The sequence below is a fragment of the Chenopodium album genome, chromosome 9, assembly GCF_948465745.1.
Source record: "Chenopodium album chromosome 9, dcCheAlbu1.1, whole genome shotgun sequence".
Taxonomy (NCBI): Eukaryota; Viridiplantae; Streptophyta; class Magnoliopsida; order Caryophyllales; family Amaranthaceae; genus Chenopodium; species Chenopodium album.
Genome location: NC_137842.1, coordinates 45,594,961 through 45,604,093, shown reverse-complemented (window position 1 = coordinate 45,604,093; position 9,133 = coordinate 45,594,961).

Genomic DNA, 9,133 nt, shown 5'->3' with positions numbered 1-9,133 from the left:
AGACACTTCTAAATCTCTCTCAACCCTCCGTTTATATAGCCTCACCCAATTCACATCTAGCCACATCATCACCTAAGCAATCTACATTAGATCATACTTAGTATATAAAAATATGATGTTAAGAGGATTTGAACCTCCAACCACTTATATCAAAGGTGGCTTATTAACCATCGTAGCCCATTATCAAGAGTGTTATAAACATTATAAACAATTGTACATAAGTGTAAATCACATGATTTAATTATTAAAATAAACATTTAATAATATCGATTTCATATTTCAAAATCCTTACAAAAAATGCCCCAATTTTACGAATATAAAAGTAGCAACCCGGGGGCAACGCCCGGGCTACTCACTAGTGTATTATTAAAATATAAATTGTCTGAATAGTATTTTTTGTGTACTATTGTAAATGTAGTAGTACTTTTTACCATCATATACGTTAAATATTTTCCCTCAAAATATTTTCCACCTATCATCTATTATACATGTAGTGGTATATTTTTCATCTTATATGTTTGTTACCCATAGGAGCTAAGGGTTAATCAACACTTTCAATCGAGGCATCTAGATCTATCTACTTTTTTCAACTTTTGAACAAATTATTGAAGTAGTACGTACGATAAAGTGGTCAAATATCTCAGCACCTCTCATTTCAATGTTCCGTACGGTACTTAATAACTTACAACCATATTATACGCCCTCTGTTTTTAAATACTTGTTTCACTTTTCTTTTGCGGCCGTTTTTAAATACCTCTTTTACAATATTTAATTAATTTTTCTCACATAGTGGAACCAACATATATTCTCTCTCCTTCAATCCTCTCCACTACTTTTGCTTTCTACAATTTTTTATTTTCCACCAACCTCACTACCTCCATATTTTATTACTTTCTCCAATTTCTCCTAAAACTCCGCGCATGGAGAAATGGAGCAAGTATTTAATTAAAGATAATGTAAGTTACAAAAAACTCTATATATATACGGATCTATGAATCTGTTTCCAATTATATTGTACTCACACACTACAAGAAAAATGTCTTTCGTAGCGATTAATTCGTAGCGATTGTACATTCGCTACAATATGCAAGTATGTTTGTGAAATAATTAAGGGAGTCGTATCATTTTACAATCAACATGATTTTCCCATATAAAATCGATACGAAAAACATAATAATACATATTCACATATAATTTTGAGAAAACGTATCATTTACAATCGCCACTAAATCCTAAAAATCGATACGAAAAGTCTTTTCAACACTAGATATATAAATATTGTTTGACAAAGAATACATAAAATATGTCATAGCTTATTGGTGAAACATTTAATATAAGAGTTTGAGGTTGAATGTTCGAATCTTGTAAAGATCATACGCATGTTTTTTTTTTTTTTTGGAGAAAATGAGTTAAACATTTATAGCGATTGTAATCGCTACAATAACCACCACGATTGGATGTAGTTTTTTGTATCGATTATTGAGGCTAACCCCAACGATATTGAAAACCACTACAAAAGGCTAAGGCAACGGGGGATATTGTATCGAATGACCATTCATTGGGAAAGTTTTTTGTTGCAATTACAATCGATACTAAAGTTTAAAATAATCGCTACGAAAAGGTTATTTTATTGTAGTGACAAATCATTCCTTCACAAATCATTCCAATTATCTCTATATTAATCATGGAAACCAATAAAAAACAAAATCATTTTCTCGTTTTTCTCACCATCCTAGCCATTACTATTATACTCAATCCTACTTTAGTAGAATCATGTAATGCCATCGATAAAGAGGCGTTGCTTGAATTCAAGCGTGGAATTGAGTATGATAGTGTGGCCAACTACGCACTTGGAACCCTAAGATCGATTTTTGTACATCATGGAATCAAGTCACTTGTAACAACACCACGGGAAGAGTTATTCAAATCTCTCTATTCCACCCTTTAAATCCGATGGATCTTGATATCTCTATCTTTGTAAACAGTACACTCTCCCTTTCCTAGGAAATCTTACCTATATTCAAGAACTTGACCTAGCTCATTTTCAACAATTTTACCTCGATAGTCCGGCCGGTATAAGAGGTCATATCCCACCTCCGTTAGGTCAATTATCACAATTAACCTACCTTTCCCTAGCTCGAAACATTCTTAGTGGCTCAATACCATCTTCATTTGCTAAACTTTGTCTTTTAAAAACTCTCGACCTTGGCTATAATAAGCTCTCGGGCACTATACCCATCAATCTATTTCAATCAATGAAATCACTCAATAATCTATACTTAGACCGAAACAAGCTCACAGGCTCTATACCAACTTCCATCATAAATCTAATCTCACTCGAACGACTCGATTTGACAAATAACTCTTTCTCGGGTGAGATTCCATCTAGTCTTGGCAAACTAAAGAACCTCGAATCAATTATATTGTCATATAATAAATTTACAGGGATCATACCAAATTGACTAAGTGAACTTTCCAAGTTAAGTAATTTGAAACTAGATCATAATAAACTTAGTGGAAGTATTCCAGCACCATTGTTGAATTTGAAGAAGCTAGTTTTGTTCGATGTCTCGAATAATCAACTTACTGGAAAAATTCCACCACATAGTTCAAATTTTCCTGCTTCTTCATTTGCGGGAAATCCTGGCCTTTGTGATGCTCTGCTCCCTCATTGTAAGCGTGTGTGATCCATGCTGTTATTTCGGATGATATACTACAAGAGGGGGTGTTTAGGAAAATCTCAGCTAGGACATCTAAGAATTTTCTAGGTTTTGAGGGGTAATAACAATCATTCCACCAATAACATATAAAGCGATTAAGAACGATAATAAAACAATAAATAACTAGTAAGCAAACAGTAAGTATTCAATACGATCAAAGAGATAAGTTTAGAGATACAATACTGATTAAGGACAAGCCTCCTTGTTTAGTAGGGACACAGATCCGGAGACAAAAGTAGAGCAAATTGCTTATATTGAATTATGTGCGAGCGTAAATGAGTGTTATAATGTCTAACTCTTCCTATTTATAACTAGGGATCCCTAGGGTTACATGGATATTCAGAATATATTCTAAATGTAGAGGATCTTCTTGATTTATTCTGTTCCTTGTTCTGTAGGTGTATTCTTGGCAAGTATCTTCTTGATTGATACTCTTGATCCTGCTTTCCTTGTTTATTCCAATCAAGCCGTTTGGTCTATTTTGCTGAATTCTTTGATATTGGATTGGTGCCCTAAGTATACTGGGTCGTATATTAATACGGGCCTAACAATTTCCCCTTATTTTTATTTTCAAGTATTGAAGGTGAAAATTACCTAAAGAAGCCGTTTGAAGGATTTTCGAATTTTAAAAATTATTTCAACGGTTAACAAAAATAAGGAACGTGGTGGCAGTTTTAAGGCAATTTCCTCGGAAACCGTGAAGGGCGGTTTATTTCTCTCTTGAGTATTTATTGGGTGTGCAGGCTCATGTCTAATCACTTTAGTCTTTGCCCCAATTTCGAATTTCATCATATATTTTCTCTCTCTTCTCTATTTCTCTGTTTCTTCACTTCATTGCTTTCTCTTGCGTTTTTGTGATGGATGATCCTGTAAGAGTAGTGTTTGCTGGGGTGGATGAGGGTGTGAAGAAGCCGACTTTGGTCGCGCAAAACGTCTTCCCTGCTAGGGGTGGCAATGGATCGGATGTGGATCGGGTGGAGCTCAATCCGCCTCCATCCGTTAGCTACCCATCCGCCACCCGACCCATCCATCACCCGACTTTTTCTTCATCCACATCCGCTCCATCCATCATCCGCGGGTGAATCGGGTGGATCGGGTGCTAATCGGGTTCTAACTAATTTAGATTTTTCTGTTTAACGACATTGACTGCACAAATTAAACATCACCATCATATTTGCATGCATCAATTAGACAATCACATTAAAGGGAAATAGGGAATAATAATTAGAGTTCAGATTAAAGTTAACAACAATAACAACATACACATAGTACATAACTTAATTGTTGGGCCATGTTGGCAGCAGCGATTATTAACAACAAAATAAATAAAACTACAATAAGATAAAACATCCATCAAGTCTTCAATTCAGATTATGAAACTACAGTAGTTCTTCATCAACTCTTCAAGTGACTTTCACATATACATGTCCTCTCCATCCTACAATAATAAAAAAGAAGGAAAAAAATTAACAGTGAAAAATAAAATTATAACCATAAAAAATATAATTACAATAAAATATGAACAAAGAATATAAATTTAATAATAAAAATTAAAGATAAAATTACCGAGTTAACATCAATGACTTCACTTGTAGAGCTTCCTTCGCCTCCCTCATCGACATCGTCCAAGATAGTTGCATATGTGTGTGCATTATCAAAGGAAGAACCTATATTAATAATTTCACCAAAAATTCAGCTTTGTCATTTTAATTTAAAGAGTAAAATTTAAAGTGGATATTAAACAAAATCATAGTTAATTACCTGAATACTCTCCAAGAAGCCAATTTTGCATGCACATAAGTGCTTCAACAATATTAGCATGAAGTGTCGAACGTTGTGGACTCACTACCCTACCTCCCATGCTAAAAGCACTCTCGGAAGCCACTGTTGATGCAGGTATTGCTAGAATATCCTTAGCAATTTTTCTCAAAGTAGGATACTTTAAATCAGTTTTCCAAAAATTAAGGACATCAAAGTTACTACTCTCTGGTAATGCATCATCTTCAAGGTAGTGGTCTAACTCACATCGAACATTGGCTTTTCTTTTCTTATTCTTCTTAATCAAAGTCTATTTATCAAAATCATCACCACCATCACAAGTAACAAAATCAGCAGGCCGTTTTCCGGTACGACTAGAAGTAGGAGACATAAAATCCTCTGTTTCAAATTTCCCATGGTACTCTTGCAGTAAATCATACAACAAACTCCTTATTTTATCCACCTCAACATGAGCTTCATCACCATATATTTCATTAAAATAAAACTCCACACATTCCAACTTATTTCTAGGGTCTAAAATTGCAGCAACAGACAAAATTCCATTGATATTCGACCAATATTTGTCAAACTTTTCAACCATTTTTTCTTTCATATCCCTAATTACTTGCTCATTACTATTTGACCAAGAACGCAAAGCTAATTTAATCTCACAAACTTGACGAAAGAACAAGTTGGAAGTGGGATATTTTCTACCAGAGAACAACTCAGTCACCTTATGAAACCTTTTCAATTTATCACATATAATTTCAGCCAACTCCCAATCCCGTTGAGAAGGAACCACAAATTTAAACTTTGGATTTTGAGTTTTCAAGTTTGCAAAAACACTCTTATATGGTAAAGCACTTTGAAGCATTAAATATGTCGAGTTCCACCTTGTCTTACAATCAAGGGACAATTTTTTAGAACAATCAACTTTCGAAGATCTAGCCTTATCCTCAAACTTTTGAAGTCTATTTTGAGTTGAACTCCAAAAAACTACACAATTACGAATCCTCTCAATTCCAGACCCTATTACCTCCAAACCATCCTGAACAATTAAATTAAGTATATGTGCACTACAACGCACATGTAAAAATTCCCCACAACAAAGTAAACTATCATAGTCAAACTTTTCTTGCAAAACATCAATTAGAGCATCATTAGTAGTACAATTATCAAGAACCACAGAAGATATTTTCTCAGCTATGTTGTACACATTCAAGGTATCCACAAGAACTTGAGCAAGCATGTTGGCAGTGTGTGGACAAGGAACATAAACAAACCTATTTTGCATTAACATAGATGCATAAAAATTCAATCCAAACTTTGTAAAAATGCATAAAACTAAACTAATTATCAAATTCTTAATAAAAATAGCTTTAAAATATTAATACCTCAATGTTTTGTTCCTTAAAACCCATTGATCATCAATGAAATGAGACGTGACAGCCATATATCCTTTCTTCTGGTGTGAAGCAGTCCACATATCAGTTGTAATGGCTACTCTGCCCTCATGACCATCAAACAACTTTTTGAGATTTGATTTCTCATTAAAAAACATCTTCATAATGTCACTTTTCAAAGTGTTACGACTTATTATTTTGAAATTTGGATTAAGGCTATGAACAAATCTCCGAAACCCAATATGCTCCACAATTGACAATGGGTACTCATGGAGAATAACCATATTAGATAACTCCCTTCTTGATTCTTCTTGACTAAATACATGGTTTTCTAGCCTTACACTTGAATCTTGTCTACGATTAATAGACAAGATTTTTTTACGAATGTCAACCTTCATGTGCTTTTTAGTGCATCTCAGTTCAATATGGTCTTTCAAATGAGAGGTCCCATTCTTTCTATTGCCGGAAAATAGATGATTACAATGTAAACATCTAGCCTTTGCTTCACCATTGATAATAGTCTTCTCAAAGTGATTCCACACTTCTGATTTTAGTCGCTTAGGTGGACGTGGAGGTAGTGGCTCATTCATTTTTCCCTCCTCCTCAATATTGTGGTTTTGTTGTTCAGGATGGGAAGACATTGCCTTTGGAAGTGGCAATTCAGGAGATGGAGATGGGGAAAAAGAGAAAGACTTAGAGCCTGCACTGCTGTCTTCTGTGTCCATGACTGTTATACATCAACAAAATAATAAATTAGATGTATAATAGTTTAGGCGACATCCATTAAAGAACTATACATTCATAAATCAGTTAATTTTATTAGTAGTAGTAAATATCAATAAATACCCTAACAAAGAATCTATGTACAAAATATTCAACATTTTCGTCTAAGAACAAAGTACAAGCTTCAGATTTCACCAAAAAAAATGAATCACAAAAGCAAGTTACATATTCAAATTATACAAATTCTCTAATTATGATACTAACAAAATAAAAAATAAAAAATAATAAAAAAAAACAGAACAAATTTACATACATTTCAAAATTATACAATACTCATATCAAAATTGAAAAAGTTTGCATATTTACAAGTAGTACAATCACAAAAATCAGAATAAGATGATAAACTAGATAGAAAAATAATTTCATTCCAAATTTCCAAATAAATGTTGAAGATGAATAAAAAGAAACATATACTTACAAGATTGCGGATGAGTCGAATAATTAAATGGTGGTAAGTCCTTCAAGGACGCCGATCTGTAAGAATTTTGCACGTTCTGGTCAGAGGTGAGGAGGTTGGAGGCTCGGAGCGTCGCCGGAATTGCAGCAAGGGTTGGAGTGTCTTAGTGAAGGAGAGAGAAAGTCTTGTGGAGGCTAAAGAGTGAAGTTAGATTAGAAAAGGGATGAAAATAAAACCCTAACTGTGCTTTTTTTTTTTTTTTTAAAGACTTGATATATTAAAATATACATATATATTATTATAAATATTCGGGTGGATGGGTGGGTTGGGTAGTGGGTCGGGTGATGGGTTGGATGTACAACAACCCAAATCCGACCCGATCCACCCGTCACCCGATTGAAATCCGTGAGTTGTTGGGTTTTCATCCATTTTTCGGGTCGGGTGGATCGGATATCCATCGGGTCAGGGTGAAATTGCCAGCCCTATTCCCTGCTAAGGATGTTTATCCTTCTACTGTAACGAAGGAGGAGATTCAGAGCATTGCTGCTGTTGCGCGATTTCCTGACGAGGTGGTGGTGAAAATCCCATCTTCTAGGGAGAGGGATGACTGGACTGCCCCTGGTTGGGTGTGCTTCTTCGAGTTCCCCTTGTGATTGGGCATATTTTCCCCTTTTCTTCCCTTGTTCGCCAAATTCTGTCTAAGGTTAGGGTTTCACCTTGTCAGTTATTGCCTCAAACTTGGAGGGTTTTGAGAATTTTGGATTTGCTGAGTGCAAAATTGGGTGTAGAACTTGATGTGAGGGATTTATGTTATCCTTATACTATTAGGACCAGTGGTAAGGGTCGGGTTGGTCTTTGTTTGAAGGATGGTGTTGGTCCTTTGGTGACTGACTTGGAGAAGGCGTTTGACAAGAAGTGGTATCACAAGTTTTTCTTTGTGAGGATTGATTCGCTGGCTGATGATTGTGATTTTTTGATTGACACTGTTGAGGCTGAAGGTATTCTATTTTCTTATTTTCCTGTGTTTCGCTTTCCTTCTTTGTTGATTCGGGCTTATTTGCTTGATGGTTGCAGTGAGTAAGTTGAAGTAGCGTTCTCAGTCTCTATCTCTGATAGAAAATTTGTACGAGTTGAGTGCGGACGAGAGGTCTTTTATCAAGTTGACGCAGCCTGAAGCGGTTATCCAGATCAAGTCTTCGGACGATTCTGATTCTTAGCAGAAAGTTGCTCCAGCTATGTCTCAAGGTCTGTTTCTCTCTGCTGTGCTGTGATGTTTATTGTTGTGTCAATCTTTGTAGATGTATTTTGTTGTTGCGTACCTTGTGCTTTTGTTATGGGTTTAATTGGTTTCTGGTTTGTTTGCCCTTTTTAAGTCAGTTATGTACCCTGTTCAGTCTCTTATATCCCTCTTGCTGTCGTGTTCTTTATTGTATTCCTTTTTAAACCTGCCATGTTCCTTGTAGATACTTCGAGGTCACTAAGGTCTCATGACCTTCTTAGCTCGTCCTCTCTCTTAGGTCGCCTTAAATCTCGTTCTTCTCCTCAAACTTCAGAGAGTGCTCCCATCAAGATGGTTATTCCAAAGAGCGGTCCTCCTCCACCTCCACCTCATACTAACCTCAAGAGGAAGCTGGAGATGCCTATTGATGTTGATGATGCTGATTTCTCCTTTGATTCTCTGGCTCCGCATGTGGATACCTTGCGTTTTCCATCTTTTAAGGATCGTCAGTCTTCGTAGACTTTTGCTGACCTTTCTCAAGAGGCTGTTGTGCAGTCTTTCCAGGTATGGTATACTCCCAAAAAAAATTTAATAACAATGATATTACTGGATTACACTTTTCTTACCTAATGGTGTATTTTGTAGAGCCTTCAATCTTGTTTAGGTGTATTGGGCAAAGTGTCAGAGTTTACTCGTATTGGGCAAAGTGCTGCTACTGATGCTCTGAAGGCTGAACAGGCTAAGCATAGGGAGTGCATTGCTGAACGTGATGGGCTGAAGAGCACCTTGAAGGAGGCTGGGAACGAGGTTGTTGATGCTGCAATGTATTACTTTAGGAAGGCACGTCTTGAAA